Genomic DNA, 19,723 nt, shown 5'->3' with positions numbered 1-19,723 from the left:
GGAACGCCTCCTGCAATTAGAATTTAATTTAAGCGATATAATTAAGCAAGGAGTGCAGTTGTCTGTGCAAGAAATGCAAACTTGAATGTGAAATGCAAAACTCTACAGGTGGGAAATGGGCCACTTCGTACGGACGTTCATCAGAACATCATATCCATTTACATTCCCCATTCACCCTGTGCTCAGCCCTGTGCTCAGTTCCAGAGGCTTTCATAGGTACAAGACCCGGGCAGGGGGAGGTAGACGCATGAGGCATATGATGATTTAGGTCACCAACCACTGCTTTAAAAAAATTAAAAATCAAAAATTAATATAAACTGTATTGTTCTTTATAGTACTTGTTATTCTATTCCACACCTGAAGCGAATGATAAGTACCTCTGAGATAAATTTTTGTGACGTCATAATTCATTTGTCAGTAATTTCCAAAGATAATCTAATTCACTTTACATTTATCCAAGAGTAACTAGGAAGAATATTTTTAATAAAAATATTGTTTTACATTTTAGCTCTTTTGTTTATTTTCTATTTCTCAATGTTCTGTCAGGTGTGAATAACAAACCCTATACGTACTCTTTAGAAGACTACTGAAGTTGTTTTCACCTCAAAAATACTATTGCAATATTTCCAGGGGTGTTTGATAGGGATGTCTATATTATTTTATATGAACCCTAAAGGAAGCAAACTAGATTTATAGAATTTCCAATGGTCTCTTTTATAATCTTTAAGGCAATTTCCATGAGTTAATATCCACCATGAAATGTGTTTCTTTCAAATCCCTAAACGTAGAAGATTTCTCTCCAGTAAGAATTTTTTAATGCGATAAAAGCATTTTGAATAAAAAGTCTTTTAACGTATATTTAATCTGTAAGGTTTCACTGCAGTATATATTATATGATTTTTCACAAATTTTAAGCATTGATTATAGCTTTTGATGTTCATTACATTTGAATTAACTGATATTTAAGGCTTCAGCATCATTACTCATAAATTGAAAAGATTTCACTCCCAAAATAATATTCTGACGATCCCCCACAGATTGACTTTTGGACGAGAACTTCACCACACACATTATATTTTTAAAAATTACTGTTGTGTATTTATTTCCTGATGTTTAGTAATGTTTGGCTTTTGGTTAAATCCATTGCTCCATTCATTATAATTTTAAGATATCCCCCAGTATGCATTTCTGATGACCAATGATGATTCATGCTGCCTAAAGACCTTCCAAATTCGCTGCATTCGTTAAGCTTTTTTCTAAATGGTATAACTCTGATATTTTGTAATCAATGAAGAATGGATCAAAACTTTCCCACCTTTATTGCAAATATTGGTTTTGACACACGGAATGATTCTTCCAAGTAGTGAAACTAAGGAACAATTTTGATAGATTTCTTATCTTGATTACATTTATTCTATGCATGCTCAATTTTAAATCTCTGCAGTTCACTAAGATTTAACTGAATGCTCAATCCAACCCTATTATCAAATTATTCCATGCATTTGTTTCCTGCACTAGACACATTTTTTAATGAAAAAAATATATACAGTGTCAGGGCTAGATTTTCAGATCTTTAGAAGGAAGACTGTGTAAATTATGCTGTATTATGTATTATTGCCAACTAGCCATGTTGGCACAAAAGAGATTTCAGCATAGACTCCCATGTTCTCATGCAAATAAATAAATGGATGGTGAAACTTTTCATCAAACAGAACATCTGGAGAGAAGCCAATCATAGGTGAAATTCATGAATCCACATTGCTTAAGGGAAGTTTTGTTGCCTGTATAATTTACAAGGGAGCAAAACGAACTAATTCACAAGAAAAAGAAAGGATATTTCCTTAATCACAGGAAGATTTTGACATATGTCTCCCTGTAGTATTATAAAAACAGATGCAAATTATTAAAGATTATTAAAGACTTCAAAATAAAGACTTCAAAAATTTGAAAAACACAGGAAGTAGTTTGACCTACTGTATTAAACTCTGTGTCAGAAAAATAGAGACACTACATTTTTAAAGCACACTATAATATATAATATTTACGACTGCCAAAATTTTAAAAAATATCTCGACTTAGGTAAGGAGACACTTCATACAAAAGATGATTGCAAATAGAGAGAATGCTCTGACCACAAGATCTGCACATCTGTAATGGGTCTTTTAAAAAGGAACATTAAAAACTTAGGCTAAAGTGGGGTTTATCCCAGGAATGCAAGGATTCTTCAATATACGTAAATCAATCATTGTGATACACAATATTAACAAACTGAAGAATAAAAACCATATGATCATCTCAATAGATGCAGAAAAAGCTTTTGACAAAATTCAACACCCATTTATGATAAAAACTCTACAGAAAGTGGGCATAGAGGGAACCTACCTCAACATAATAAAAGCCATATATGACAAACCCACAGAAAACATCATTCTCAATGGTGAAAAACTGAAAGCATTTCTTCTAAGATCAGGAACAAGACAAGGATGTCCACTCTCACCACTATTATTCAACGTAGTATTGGAAGTCCTAGCCATGGCAATCAGAGAAGAAAAAGAAATAAAAGGAATACAAATTGGAAAAGAAGAAGTAAAACTGTCACTGTTTGCTGATGACATGATACTATACATAGAAAATCCTAGAGATGCCACCAGAAAACTACTAGAACTAATTAATGAATTTTTTAAGTTTGCAGGATACAAAATTAATGCATAGAAATCTCTTGCATTCCTGTACACTAACAACAAAAGATCAGAAAGAGAAATTAAGGAAACAATCCAATTTACCATCGCAACAAAAAGAATAAAATACCTAGGAATAAACCTACCTAAGGAAGTAAAAGACCTGTACTCAGAAAACTATAAAACACCAATGAAAGAAATCAAAGATGACATAAACAGATCGATAGATACACCATGCTCCTGGATTGGAAGAATCAATATTGTGAAAATGACTATTCTACCCAAAGCAATCTACAGGTTCAATGCAATCGCTATCAAATTACCAATGCCATTTTCCACAGAACTAGAACAAGAAATTTTGCAATCTGTAGGGAAACACAAAAGACCCCGAATAGCCAAAGCAATCTTGAGAAAGAAAAACGGAGCTGGAGGACTCAGGCTCCCTGGCTTCAGACTATATTACAAAGCTACAGTAATCAAGGCAGTATGGTACTGGCACAAAAACAGAAATATAGATCAATGAAACAGGATAGAAAGCCCAGAGATAAACCCACACACATATGGTCACCTTATCTTTGACAAACGAGGCAAGAATATACAATGGAGAAAAGACAACCTCTTCAATAAGTGGTGCTGGGAAAACTGGACAACTGCATGTAAAAGAATGAAATTAGAACACTCCCTAACACCACACACAAAAATAAACTCAAAATGGATTAAAGACCTAAATGTAAGGCCAGATACTATAAAACTCTTAGAGGAAAACATAGGCAGAACACTCTATGACATGAATCACAGCAAGATCCTTTTTGACCCACCTCCTAGAGAAACGGAAATTAAAAAAATAAACTAATGGGACCTAATGAAACTTAAAAGCTTTTGCACAGCAAAGGAAACCAAAATTGAGACAAAAAGACAACACTCAGAATGGGAGAAAATATTTGCAAAGGAAGAAACTGACAAAGGATTAATCTCCAAAATGTACAAGCAGTTCATGCAGCTCAATATCAAAAAAACCCCAAACAACCCAATCCAAAAATGGGCAGAAGACCTAAATAGACATTTGTCCAAAGAAGACATTCAGATTGCCAACAAAAACATGAAGATGCTCACCATCACTAATTATTAGAGAGATGCAAATCAAAGCTACAATGAGGTATCACCTCACACCAGTTAGAATGGCCATCATCAGAAAATCTACAAACAACAAATGCTGGAGAGGGTGTGGAGAAAAGGGAACCCTCTTACACTGTTGGTGGGAATGTAAATTGATACAGCCACTATGGAGAACAGTATGGAGGTTCCTTAAAAACCTAAAAATAGAATTACCATATGATCCAGCAATCCCACTATTGGGCATATACCCAGAGAAAACCATAATTCAAAAAGACACATGTGGGCTTCCCTGGTGGCGCAGTGGTTGAGAGTCCGCCTGCCGATGCAGAGGACGCAGGTTCGTGCCCCGGTCCGGGAGAATCCCACATTCCGCGGAGCGGCTGGGCCCGTGAGCCATGGCCGCTGAGCCTGCCCATCTGGAGCCTGTGCTCCGCAACAGGAGAGGCCACAACAGTGAGAGGCCCGCATACCACACACAAAAAAAAGACACATGCACCCCAGTGTTCATTGCAGCAGTATTTACAATAGCCAGGTCATGGAAGCAACCTAAATGCCCATTGACAGACGAATGGATAAAGAACAGGTGGTACATATATACAATGGAATATTACTCAGCCATAAAAAGGAATGAAACTGAGTCATTTTTTGAGATATGGATGGATCTAGAGACTGTCATACAGAGTGAAGACAGAGAGAAAAACAAATATCGTATATTAACGCATGTACGTGGAACCTAGAAACATGGTACAAATGAACCAGTTTGCACGGCAGAAGTTGAGACACAGATGTAGAGAACAAACGTATGGACACCAAGGGGGAAAACTGTGGTGAGGGGGGATGGTGGTGTGCTCTTTTGGGCGATTGGGATTGATGTGTATACACTGATGTGTATAAAATTGATGACTAATAAGAGCCTGCAGTATAAACAAACAAACAAACAAACAAAACAACGAATACTAAACTTTCTTTGAGTTATTTGTATGGAAATATGTTAATATAAATGTTTCAAACATTACATGAAATTTCTAAAAATCTTATATGTTCTGGTATAATGTTATAAGTCATAATTCTAGTTATTACTTTAAAATGTATATCTCAGAAATAACTAAATTTCCTTGTCAATTGCATTATTATGAACTTTCATCAAATATTTAACTGTGGTCATTTTTAAGTCTCTTGTCATTTACAGACAGTTCTGGGTGTACTCTGATGCTTTTGCAAATATGTTCCTATAAAAGGGTTTCATTTTCAAGGAATTCATGGAAAAGACTCTGACAAGTACAGGTTTCTGTTAACTGAAAATGCTGCTGAACTGAATGAATAAGCATTTTCAGAACTCTAATGGAAAACTGATGAATTCATAAAAGTGCTAACAAAAGATCAAGATAAAAAAAATTAATTACATGGGACTGAGTGAACTGATGAGGATAATTACAATTTTTGTGACTTTCTGTTTGAATTGAAAAAAAAAATCCCACAAGGACTCAGAGGGAAAAAATATACAAATCAATTTTCACTGCAAAGTAAAGGAGCTGTTACAGTGGAGGATTCCTGGACTGAATGTAAATATTATGACATAGTGTGAGTGTGTTTCGTGTTTGGTAATTGCAGTCATTGTTGCTTTTGTTGTGGTCATCCATTTCCAATGCCTGGTGTCAGTTTATTTATCTCTTATAAAAATAACATACGGTGTGTGTGTGTGTGAAAAGAAAAACACACCTGGGGAAGTGTAAAACACACGTATAGAAGGGCTCCATTTGAAATATGTTAACTACATGAAAATAGAGGATACAATGGAGAAAACTTTAAAAAAAAATTAAAATTAAATAAATAGCATTAGATGATGAAAACTCTAATTCAAAAAGATACATGTACCACAATGTTCACAGCAGCACTATTTACAATAGCCAGGACATGGAAGCAACCTAAGTGTCCATCGACAGATGAATGGATAGACAAGATGTGGCACATATATACAATGGAGTATTACTCAGCCATGAAAAAAGAATGAAATAATGCCATTTGCAGCAACATGGATGGACCTGGAGATTATCATACTAAGTGAAGTAAGCCAGAGAAAGACAAATATCATATGATATCACTTATATGTGAAATCTAAAAAAATGATACAAATGAACTTATTTACAAAAGAGAAGTAGACTCACAGACATAGAAAACAAACTTATGGCTACCAAAGGGGAAAGAGGGGAGGGAGGGATAAATTAGGAATTTGGGAGTAACAGATACACATGACTAAATATAAAATAGATAAACAACAAGGACCTATTGTATAGCACAGGGAACGATATTCAATATGTTGTACCAACCTATAATGGAAAAGAATCTGAAAAAGAACCTGAATCACTTTGCTGTACACCTGAAACATAAATCAACTATATTTCAATTTTGAAATGTAAATGAATGGGGATATATTTATATGTATAGCTGATTCACTTTGTTATAAAGCAGAAACTAACATACCATTGTAAAGCAATTATACTCCAATAAAGATGATAAAAAAAGTAAATGAGTAAATAAATAACATTGGATGGTTACCACATTTTTCTATACCTACTTTTTCCTGAATTTTCAGTATTCAGCTCTAATTGCTTTTGTAATTAAGAAACAAAATGCATTGTCAATTAATTTTTTTCTTAAAAACAAATACATAATTTGTCCATATCATCTATTTAATACTCCCCCATCCAAGTCAGAATAGAGCCACAACTGTGGACAACCCTCCTGCACATGTGCAAACACACACACACACAAATACAAACACATTTGCACATAAATGAAAACACACTTGTGTATTTACAACACACAGGCAAATACACAGCAATATACCCTCACATACTAACACACACTCTCACATATACTTTCCATAACAAAATCACACTCATCCACACATTGAGAAGCACACACTCACATTTACACACTCTCACTGTTAAATGTACTCACTCATACTCACACATTCCCTTTCACACTCATAAAACCACATTCACAGTCAATATGCAAGTATGTATCTCAATAATGTGCTCATATATTGAAGCCAGGGAGATGTATTATAAGGTAGTGGCTCAGGAGATTATGGAGGCTGAGAAATCCCAAGATCTGTGGTTGGCAATCTGAAGACCCAGAAGAGCCCACTGTGTAAGTAGCAACCTAAGCCCAAGTCTGAAGGCAGGAGAAAATCTATATCCTGGCCAAAAAGATAGAGCAAATTCTTCATAACATTTTTGTTCTATTTGGAGGGATTGAATGAGGCCCACCAACACTGGGGAGGGCAATCTGCTTTACTAGGTCTACCCATTCAAATGTTAATCTCACCCAGATACACCCTCAAAGACACCCAGGAGGATAATGCTTAACCAAATATATGGGCACCTTGTGATGCAGGCAGGTTGGCCCATAAATGAACCATCACACCATTTAACAGAACTAGCAAATAAAACATGGAAAACGTCCCTGGGTATCCTGGGTATTACTACTTCCATAGTAAATAAGACCATATCTTATAAGAGTAGGGAGGTGGCCCCTCACACTTTCCTCTTCTTTTTTTTTTTTTTTTTTTTGCGGTATGCAGGCCTCTCACTGTTGTGGCCTCTCCCGTTGCGGAGCACAGGCTCCGGACGCGCAGGCTCAGCGGCCATGGCTCACGGGCCCAGCCGCTCTGCGGCATGTGGGATCTTCCCGGACCAGGACACGAACCCGTGTCCCCTGCTGCCAGCAGGTGGACTCTCAACCACTGCGCCACCAGGGAAACCCCCTCTTCATTTTTTTACAGCAGCTGTCTTGCCACATTGCGAATAAGGGCTGTGTGATAATTCTTATATGTGGAATCTAAAATGTGACACAAATGAACTTACCTACAAAACCCAAACAGAGTCTGAGACATAGAGAACAGACTTCTGTTGCCCAGGGGGAATGGGGGAGTGAAGGTATGGATGGGGATTAGCAGATGCAAACTATTATATAAAGAATGGATCAACAACAAGGTTCTATTATATAGCACAGGTAACTATATTCAATATCTTGTGATAAACCATCATGGAAAAAATGTGAAAAAGGTACATATATAAAATATATACAAAACTGAATCACTTTGCTGTACAGCAAAAATTAACACAACATTGCGAATCAACTATACTTGAATAAAATAATTTTTTCAAAAAAGCTGTGTGATAATAAAAGTAGGGTAGGTAGAAAGAGGTAGACCGGGTCCTTGATGACTTCCTTGGACAGCTGTCACATCCTGAACTGCAACCTCTAGATATCCTATTGTATGAAGTAATAAACCTACTTGTTCCTGTCACCATGTTCCAGGCAATCTTTCACTCACAAACAAAACCATAACTACCTGACAAAGTACACTATTGTTTTGTGTTGGGAGTCGAGTGCATTTAAGAGGGAATCTTGAAATATTTAAACTCAAGTGACTTAGAAACAGTGAATGAAAACCTTTCTCCAATGCATGTTCACCAACGCCAAAGCTCTTCAAACCTTGTCCTTCAGGGGGTTTTGGAGGCTTCATTACATCGGCATGATTAATTAAATCATTGACCATCGGTGATTGAGTCAACCCTCAGTCCCACTCCCCTTGGAGGTCAGGAGTGGGACTAAAACTTCCAACCAATCCCATGGTTGGTTCCCTGGCAACCAAGCCCAATCCTTGGGTGCTTTTCAATAGTCACCTCATTAACATAACAAATGATAACTTTGTAGCCACTTAGGAAATTCCAAGTGTTTTAGGAGCTCTGTGCCAGAAAAGGGAAATAAGACCAAATATATAATTTTATTATAAATCACAATATTATAGTGTCTCAGATATAACTACATGTTTACTTAGCCATAAGAGTTTATTTATTGTACTGACTTTGTTCTTTGCATTGACGAAATATAGTCAGTCTTTTATTCTTTTCTTCAACATATATGTGTGGAGTATTGGCCATCAGGAACTGTTTTAATCATTAGTGAGCTAGCAGAAAACAAAACCTATTCTCTGGCCTCAAGTAGCTTTTTTCTATTGGTGTTATGGACTGAATGTGTCCTCCCAAAATTCATATGATGAAATCCTAACACCCAGCCTGATGTTATCAAAATCTGCAGTTTTTGAGAGGTGATTGGATCCTGAAGGAGGAGCCCTCATGGATGTGATTAGTGTCCTGATAAAAGAGACCCTAAAGAACTTTCTCACCCAGTTCATACTGTGAAGACAGAGGGAGAAGACCATCTATGAGCCAGGAAGAGGGCCCTCACCCAACATCGAATCTGCTGGAGCCTTGATCTAGAACCTATTATCTTCTAAAACTACCAGAAATAAATATTTAGTTTTTATGGTATTTTTATTATAGCAGCCTAAAAGGGCTAAGATAACTGGGATAAGTAAGCACTAATTAAGTAAAAATACAATATGATGATGAGTCCAATGAAAGTGCATTTGTTAGGTTACAGCGGGTGAGGGGTGTGCTAATTTAAAACTGAGAGATTGGGATTGACATATATACACTAATATGTATAAAATGGATAACTAATAAAAACCTGCTGTATAAAATAAATAAAATAAAATAAAAACTGTTTGTGGAATGCCTGTGTGAAAAGGTGATAAATGAGCAAGACATGGAAATAAATGGAGTGGTTCATGCAGATCAAAGGGGCAAAACAGAATTAGGCAGAGAAAATAGATGGAGAAAATTCCCGGGATTGATATATAGCTTGGTGAGGTGTGTGTTTCTACTGCACACATTTATAATTTGGGATTTCAGATTTTGTGTGTGTGTTTTCAGGATTTAAAAGTCAAGACCTATGTAAACTGATTGTGTATATTTTTGATCGTTGATGCTTTTAAAAATAAAAACCATAAAGAAAAAATTCCCTAGGAAGCTTTTTTTGTTTCGGCCACACTGCTTGGCTTGCAGAATCTCAGCTTCACGACCAGGGGATTGAACCCGGGCCACGGCAGTGAAAGCACCAAGTCCTGACCACTGGACCTCCAGGGTATTCCCTCTAGGATTTTTAAGATATAAGTAGAGGATACATAATCATGACGCATTTGGGGTCCTCACAAAAAATTTCCTTTAGGACAAGCTATTTACTTCCTGGGGTAGGGTAAATAATGAATGAATGGGAAGAAATTTAATGTCGTTTTCCAAAACTATCTGAGATGTGTAATTACTAACACTGCAAGTCCTTTTTAGAATACACCCTTTTCCTGTAGTCCCCACAGTAGCCACCAAGGGGAACATGGTTACTTTCACTTATGAGTGAGTATTGAGTAAAATTAATGAGTTTAAAAAATGTTTTAATCTGCAATTTTCACCACTCTATACCTTCAAGGTTGATGTCACAAAGGAAAATATTTTAACATTTAATAAAATTTTGTAGTTTCAACCAAATTGCAGCACACTCCCTCATCTCCATACTCTCCTTGTTTTGAATCCAGGACCTACTGTCTCTGAATGAATTCTGGGTTACTCTTCCAGTTGAGACCAATTACGTGTCATCCTTGCTTAATATTTGACCCTAAAATGGACTTGTCGGTGTTCTTCTATTTCCCAAATTTTATAATCACACACACACACACACACGATAAAACATAAATCTACATCAAAAGTAGCAATTTTTTTCTGTATACAGCCAAATAATAACTACTTTAGTCTTTGTTAACTACTCTGCCTTTGGCAGACCAACAATGTGTAAACGAATGGATGTAACTGGGTTCCAGTGTAACTTTATTAAAAAACAAAAGAACGAAAAAACAGAGGGTGGAGGGATTTAATGAAAATCCAAGGCTTCATCTCTCCACAAAAGCAACTGATGGGGGGAACTTCCCTGGTGGCCCAGTGGGTAAGACTCAGCGCTCCCAATGCAGGGGGCCAGGGTTCAATCCCTGGTCAGGGAACTAGAGCCTGCATGCCACAACTATAAATAAATAAAATATTAAAAAACTGATGAATCAACTGTACTTCAATTAAAAAAAACAGCAACTGATGAGCTGGTGAAAACTATCAGAGTCAACTTTTGCAGAACTCTGCAACAATTAAAAATATTACAGCCAGGGGAAGCCTTCATGTAGGGAGAAGATACTGCTTTGCCGTGAGAGACTACTGGGGTGCATCAAAATGCCTGCTTTCTATCGCCAACATTCCATATGAATGGCAGTCATGGGGATGCCAGCACACACTCCTAATGCATATTGCTTTTGCCAGGAGGAGTTACACTGTCCTCCTCACAACCAATTGCACTTTAGTGTTTTGATCTATCTGCCTGAGGGACAAAGGGAAGGGTTTGCCTTTGCTTCACCAGAATCAGGGCATTCTCAGGACTTGGACAGCTTCCCAGGCAGCTTTTGCTACAAGCATTTAAAGGTGTAAGTATTAGCTTCAGCAGCATGGGGCAAGGGACAACCGTAGTGTGCAAGAAAAAAACATACCAAAAAGCCTGGAAAGGAGCAGGTTGGTTTAAATGTTAACCACATCTGGAAAATACCCTCACTACAATATCTCAGCTAGGCACCATAGTCTAGCATAGCCTAGCAAGTTGACACATAAAGTCAGCCGTCACAGGGGAGAATCTGATTTTCAGTGTTAGCACATTAGAGTATTCAAAGGTACGGTTTTCCACCCAAACAAATAAAACATACAAAGTAATAAAAAAAAATTTTTAACAGAAAAAGCATGGACCATTCATAGAAAAAGAAGGAAGAGAAAGAGGAGGAAATAAATTAACAAAAATTCTCTCTGAAGAAGCCCAGAATTTGGACTTGCTGGACAAAGACCCCTTTCAAAATTTGCCACTTTTTTTTTTAACATCTTTATTGGAGTATAATTGCTTTACAGTGTTGTGTTAGTTTCTGCTGTATAACAAAGTGAGTCAGCTATATATATACATATATCCCCATATCCCCTCCCTCTTGTGTCTCCCTCCCACCCTCCCTATCCCACCCCCCTAGGTGGTCACAAAGCACTGCACTGATCTCCCTGTGCTATGCGGCTGCTTCCCACTAGCTATTTTACATTTGGTAGTGTAGATATGTCCGTGCCACTCTCTCACTTCGTCCCAGCTTACCCTTCCCCCTCCCTGTGTCCTCAGGTCCATTCTGTACGTCTGCGTCTTTATTCCTGTTCTGCTCAAACTTTTAAGATTTTGATAGACAGGTACGGAGATCTACTCATCTTGTGGCCGCCCAAGACAAGCCTTGTACGTCAGTTTCCTTGCTTATTAAACCTGCCACCTACCAACCTGGACGCATCAGCTTCTTTCTTCGGTCTCTCCTCACCCCTCCTGGTACAGTGGCCCGTTTCAGGTTTCACCCAGGAAGCACCAGACGTTGCAAACCAACACATGGTGTGTTGTCTCTCTCTACACTGGGAATCACAGCTTCAGAAAGAAGGAAGCACATGAAGTGTGTAAAACACTTAGTTCAACTCCCAACACAGACCAAGCCTTAGCAGCAAGAAGAATGTTGTTGAAACCACGGGTAATCATTAGTTAAATCCATTTCACCAGTAACCCATCTTCACTAATCAAGGTCGTTTTAATTGTTGCTACAAAGACCTGTGTGTCCTCCAAGCAGCATGTATAGCCTGAACAATAAGACGTTAGCCCAACTTATTTTCCAGGAACGTGGAGTCAGCTGTGTCTATTTCAAGCTGAGCCAGTTAAGTCTGGTTAGGACCCACGACCCTGCAACTGGACATGCACAAGTGTCCACTCAGTGACCTTTTGGTGTCTGAGAGAAGAAAACTCCACCCTCAGATTGTGCTGTGTCTCCATTTTTGAACGTGCAGAAGCCTGCACAGAACGATGATTACTGCACCTTTTTCCAATCACATTTCCCCGAGCTCCCCACACCCCCCATGCCTCAGACCAACCTGCTTCTTTATTCTTTGCCCCTAAAATACCTCAAACCGCTTTCCTTTCTGGGAGGCAGATCTGAGACTTGTTTTCCCGTCTCCTCGCTTGGCGACCTTGTGGATAAACCCCCTCTTTGCTGCAAACCTTGACATCTCAGGGTTTTGGCTTGCTGTGTGTTGGGCAAAAGGAACCTGGTTCAAAAACATTGTCACCTTATCATAAATAAATGTGGTAATGTCCTTAAATTAATACAGTGTCCTTAAATACATACAGTATTTATCCATACTGTGGAAAAAAATCAAATATCAATTGTATATATTTTAATAGTTATTCACATGTATAAACAAAAAATTTTAAATATAGAAAAGGGGGACAAATAGCCTTCAAATTGATTTACTCCCAGGTTTGTCAAATTGACTCAGCTGGAAAACCGAGGTAAATAACCTCAGATGGTGGAAATTTTGCTACAGAAAAACACCAAATGCATACCAAGTGGGTCTTTGATTAAAGATTCCAAGATGAGTTTTTCCTTTCTTTCTTTTTTTTTTTTTTTTTTGGCTATGTTGTGTGGCATGTGGGATGTGGGATCTTAGTTCCTCAACCAGGGATCGAACCCATGCCCCCTGCATTGGAAGCACAGAGTCCTAACCATTGGACCACCGGGGAAGTCCCAGGATGAGTTTTTCTTAGTGCTTATCTCTAGATTATCTGCATCAAGAACACCCAGGACATTAATTCAAGTCATAGGTTCCTGGACCAGCCCAATGACAATTTCTTGTAGAACCCGAATTTTCTGTTTATCAAAGCATCACTGGTGATTGTAGGGCTCTTGATTCCAACTGCTGTCACTTTTCTCCAACTTGCTAAGCAGGGCTGGAAGCAGGGGAGCTCAGAAGACTCACTGAGACTCTGAAGCTGACGTCAATATCATATTGTTATTCTGCAGTGCTTAGTGGGTGTCTTAGGGGTGTTATTTCTGCTTCCAAGGAATCCTCTTTGCAGCAACCTGGGTACTCAACGTTGAAGAAACAGCACTAGTGTGATATATATATCACATATATATATATATATATATATTTTTAAACCTTAGATTAGACTGAGGTAGTTCAATGCGATGACATGGCCTTTAGGGACAGGGTCCTGGAGAGACAGAAAAGCTCTCCTGAGACAGAATGTCACAGGGAGAAAGGGGACATCTCCTTTGCTGCTTCCAGTGAAATCACACTCTGAAGAGAGCCATTTACTCTTGTTGATTCAGGGTAGTTTCCCCAAAAATTGAAAACGGGAGAGGATGGGTTAGTGGGGCATTATCTTTGCCCTCTCCTTCCAGAGAGGATGCAGGTTATACATAAGTGCAGAGTGTTTCACAATCCTTATGTCCACTTAAATAAAGAAAAACCCAGGACTTCCCTGGTGGCGATATGTCCCCATATCTCCTCCCTCTTGCGTCTCCCTCCCACCCTCCCTATCCCACCCCTCTAGGTGGTCACAAAGCCCCGAGCTGATCTCCCTGTGCTATGCGGCTGCTTCCCACTAGCTATTTTACATTTGGTAGTGTATATATGTCCATGCCACTCTCTCACTTCGTCCCAGCTTCCCCTTCCCCTTCCCCTTGTCCTCAAGTCCATTCTCTACGTCTGCGTCTTTATTCCTGTCCTGTCCCTAGGTTCTTGAAAACTTTTTTTTCTTTTTTTTAGATTCCATGTATATGTGTTAGCATACGGTATTTGTCTTTCTCCTTCTGACTTACTTCACTCTGTATGACAGACTCTAGGTCCATCCACCTCATTACAAATAACTGTTCCATTTCTTTTTATGGCTGAGTATATTCCATTGTATATATGTGCCACATCTTTATCCATTCATCTGTTGATGGACACTTAGGTTGCTTCCATGTCCTGGCTATTGTAAATAGAGCGGTAATGAACACTGTGGTACATGACTCTTTTTGAATTATGGTTTTCTCAGGGCATATGCCCAGTAGTGGGATTGCTGGGTCATATGGTAGTTCTATTTTTAGTTTTTTAAGGAACCTCCATACTGTTCTCCATGTGGCTGTATCAATTTCCATGCCCACCAGCAGTGCAAGAGGGTTCCCTTTTCTCCACACTCTCTCCAGCATTTATTGTTTGTAGATTTTTTTGATGATGGCCATTCTAACCGGTGTGAGGTGGTACCTCATTGTAGTTTTTTTTTTTTTTGCATTACGCGGGCCTCTTACTGGGTGGCCTCTCCCGTTGCGGAGCACAGGCTCCGGACGCGCAGGCTCAGTGGCCATGGCTCACGGGCCCAGCCGCTCCGCGGCATGTGGGATCTTCCCGGACCAGGGCACGAACCCGTGTCCCCTGCATCGGCAGGCGGACTCTCAACCACTGCGCCACCAGGGAAGCCCCCGTCATTGTAGTTTTGATTTGCATTTCTCTAATGATTAGTGATGTTGAGAGTCCTTTCATGTGTTTGTTGGCAATTTGAATATACATATTTTTAATTGTCTCATACCATGTCTCAAACCAAACCCAATAAATAAATCTCTCTGGGGGCAGGCACAAGTCGTTATACTTTTTAAAACTCACCATGTGATTCTCATGTGCAAATTCAGATACAGCTTATTTTCGTGCTTATCAACCTACATAATTATGCTTGTCACACTTCAACCTAAATATGAAACACCTGGAATTGTCACTCAGCACCAAGATACTGGTTCAAGAGGGCTGGCTTATGCCTGAGAACTTGTATTCCTTACAAGCTACAGGGCCCTGGATTTCACTGTAGGTACCAAGGTCCTCTTTACTCAGGTCAATAAAATTTGATGAAAAAAATAAAGAAAATTGACCTGAGGTGATAAGGAAAAATCAACACACCTGCAATATATGTTCTATTTCAGAGAAGTCTATTAATATCGAAAGAAATCGATCAAACATAACGTTGCAATGGTTTTTGATAACAAACTGTCCAGGTTAAGAAAATAGTTCCCATTAACCAAGGTGAAGAGAATTTCTACTGAAACTCTTCCACAGCGTCAAAAATTCTACACACAGGAAACATTGTTTAAAAAGTGCAGACCTTTTCCAAAATCATAAAAAGTTCTTTTGTCCATTTACCCAAATTTCATTTATTCACCCACACAGATGAATTTCATAGCACTCTACTGACATTACAGTGTAACACGGTTTCCTTGTATTGACTCCGTTTCTTATACACGTAACTGACGAAGGACTACATATGACAATTTCACAAGCTCCATTTTAAATACAACATGAATTTACGAAATTTAAAGGCAGTGTTTGTCCCTTAGTCCCTAGTCGTATTTGGAGTTCCAGAAGTTGCACAGGTACCACGTGGGGAAGTGCTGCTTCACCAGACACAGGTGCTCCTACATCTTTCCAATCCTCAGTCTTTCAGTCTCGTCCAATCACATGAGAATTGAGGTTGGGCCTCCTTCCATGGCGGTGGGGAGGGGGACGGTCACACAGTCAATGGGAGGAAGAGACCAGGAGGTCCTCACAGAGGACATTTATTAGGACTGAAGAACCTGTCCCTCAGACTCCTCTATGATGTGAGGGCTCTGACCAACAAGTGTAGACTTCTTGAGGAAGATGAGAGCACTTGAGATTCAGAGCTCGGCCATTGCTTGTCCAGTCTTATAAAGAGAGTTCTGTCCAGCTGGCCTGAAACATTCATGGTGGGTGTTGGGGACACTGCAAATCTCGACTGGGCTCAGGCAACGTGAGTCGGATGGAGTCTGCAGGTCAAAGGTGGACATCAGGGGACTTCCCTGGCGGTCCATAAGACTCTGTGCCTCCACTTCAGGGGGTGCAGGTTTGATCCCTGGTTGGGGAACTAAGATCCCACAGGCCACACTGCGTGGCCAGAAAAAAAAAAAAAAAAAGCTGGGCATCAGGGCTGGTGTCTTCCTGGTCACGTGGGGTTGCTTGCTAGGATCCAAGTCCAGGTGTACGAGGGGAAGCTGAAGAGCTTGTCAGCCCCAGACCAGGTCACTGAGAAGTGGGCTGGGAGCTGTAGGATAGGCTGAGTCTTGCTCTTTTGTGGGGAATTCTGGCAAGTCTGGAGGGGATCTGGGATGACGTCTCAAATCATGCCTTGATGCTACATTCACAGTTCTGGCCACATAGTTGTGTGGCAGGTTGTGGGCTGGGCTTTGAATCCCCATCAGGACAGTTGACCTGTGCCTGGAGGTCACAGACACAACCCAGGGCGAGTGTCTTCCCGTTAGACTGCAGAACGTCACAGGAGACACCATCAGGCCTGCTGGCTGTCAACTTGTCCATGAAAGATGCATTCCGGCAGAAGCTCTTTAGAGCTTGGTGGGCAAGGCACTGGAATCCACCTCATGTCTTGGGTCCACAAGCACTCAGTTCAGGGGCTTTCTTTTTTTTTTTTTGCGGTACGCGGGCCTCTCACTGTTGTGGACTCTCCCGTTGCGGAGCACAGGCTCCGGACGCGCAGGCTCAGTGGCCATGGCTCATGGGCCCAGCCGCTCCATGGCATGTGGGATCCTCCCGGACCGGGGCACGAACCCATGTCCCCTGCATCGGCAGGCGGATTCTCAGCCACTGCTCCACCAGGGAACCCCGGGGGCTTTCTTGAGAGACTGTGTAGGGCAGAATCAACTCCTATTGAGGTTCTTGACTGGTGGCTGACCTGTGAGAACAGGACCCAGGACAGATCTCCTCCTGGACGTTTGGACAGGCACAGGCCGGGTGGGATGCTGTGGGAGGAAATTCATTTAGACACTTCAGGAGTCAGAATTATCAAACTGCATGCAATACAGGGCTGACAGTTTCAACCATATCATAATAGAAAACAGGAAAATCATAAGCAACTTAGGACAAAGGGAAACTGGCAGACTAATAGGCAGAAAATAACCAATATACGCTAGGATTCTTTTCTGTATCAGGAGGAAGAGGAACAACCCAATAGAAATAGACAACACATGCAAAATTAAATTTCACAAAGGCACGCAAATGATCATTACACATTTGCAGAGATACCCACCTCAGAGGTGGTCAAGGGAAAAAATTACAATACGAATCTGAGTTTTTTGCCCATCAGATATGGTATGAAAACTTTCCTCATATTGCCTGTTGTTGAGGTCAAGGGTAAAAACATTTTCCTGTGCAGTGTGGAGAATATCAACAGCAACTATCCTTTTGAGGACAATTGGGAGTATTTACAAGTTAAATGATCCCTTGTCTTGACATGAAGCCAGAGAAGGAAGCTGATAAAACACTTCACACACACACACACACAAAAAACTTCACATATGCCCTGAAAGGCTTCCACTAGCATTTGCTGGCCTACTTGCACAAAATAGGAAAAAAATTCAAATAAAAAAAAATGGAAAAAAATAAAATGGGACCAGAATTTTGGATTACCTAACCCATAGAGAAAAAAAAAGGAATATGTAAAACACAGAAAAAAATTAGAATATGAGAAATACAGGGAGAAAAATAACAGGACTCCTAGCATCCAGCCTGGGTTTAACATAATCCTGCACACATGAGGGCCATAGGACTGAAGCACAATGGGGATGGAGGGGAGAAACAGCAGGGGAGCAGGGGCAGGACTCACCCTCACAAAGGCACACGATTCCACAGGTTCCTTCCAGGGTCTCTGCCTCTTCTCTTGGCGTCTCTCGGGACACGTCTGTGGTAGAGGATTTCTCTGCCGCCCCTCTTGCCTGCAGAACAGTTCATCTTAAGTGTCTGGATGCCCTCACCAGTGACTGGGAACCAAGAAGACTGTGGGAACCCAGTCCTAGCCCTTGTTTGGGGGTGAAGGAGGCATCCGAGACCCTGTGACCTTTGTAAGGGCAAGTCCTTCCATGACTTCAGAGGCAGCCCTCACTTCCGGGAAGCACCTCCTTCCCTACCGTGGTTTCATCATTGAATACTTTCAGGTGGTTCTCTGCCTGCCATGTGCATCATTCCAAGGGAGCTTCCGGCCCCTCCCCCTTCATGATTCTCAGGACTAGACTGAGCTCTGAGTGTGCAGCCCTGGAAGGCACAAATCTCTCGAACGCTGCTCTTGAGTCTCCCTGTCTGCACCTGAGAGATCTATATAGAAAGAGTAGAGGGGCAAGACCGTCTCCCTTGGTACCACTGTCCCCCAACTCATTCTGACCCTGTGGTTCCTCACCTCAGTTCTGGTTCCTTCTCTCTGGCAGCCGTGTTGACAGACCCTGGAGTCCGGAGGTCCTGGGGGTTCGTGGATGTCAGATTCTCCTTCTTATTGGAGCCCAAAGGCTGGGGAGCAAGGGCCCCACCCCAGGACTTCATGGGGCACCACTTGCTGATGGCCAAGTGTCCAAAGGCTCCACAGTTCCTGCATTTCACCTGGGGGTGGAGGAGGAGGGTGGGGTCAACAGAAACCACAGGCAAGTTTCTTTCTTGTTTTAAAAATTAATTAATTTGGGGCTTCCCTGGTGGCGCAGTGGTTGAGAGTCCGCCTGCCGATGCAGGGGACACGGGTTCGAGCCCTGGTCTGGGAAGATCCCACATGCCGCGGAGCAACTGGGCCCGTGAGCCACAACTACTGAGCCTGCGCATCTGGAGCCTGTGCTCCGCAACGGGAGAGGCCGCAATAGTGAGAGGCCCGCACACCGCGATGAAGAGTGGCCCCCGCTTGCCACAACTAGAGAAAGCCCTCGCACAGAAATGAAGACCCAACACTGCAAAAATAAATAAATTAATAAATAAACTCCTACCCCTAACATCTAAAAAATAAATAAATAAAATTATTTTTTAAAAATTTATTTATTTATTTTATGGTTGTTTATTTTTTAGGTCATGCTGTGGGCATGTGGGATGTTAGTTCGCCGACCAGGGATCGAACCTGCACCCCCTGCGTTGGAAGCACGGAGTCTTAACCACTGGACCACCAGGGTAGTCCCTGCAGGCAAGTTTCAAAGGTTAACACAGTTGACTCTTCAATGACGTGGGTTGGAACTGGGCAGGTCCACTTACACTCAGATATTTTTCATAAACCTGGACTATAGTACTACACCATCCAGAGTTGGTTGAATCCTCGGGTGGGGAACTTCAGGTACAAAG

Source organism: Orcinus orca, chromosome 20, assembly GCF_937001465.1.
Source record: "Orcinus orca chromosome 20, mOrcOrc1.1, whole genome shotgun sequence".
NCBI classification, from domain to species: Eukaryota; Metazoa; Chordata; class Mammalia; order Artiodactyla; family Delphinidae; genus Orcinus; species Orcinus orca.
The sequence above is the reverse complement of the archived record's forward strand: the minus strand, read 5'-3'. Positions refer to the sequence as shown.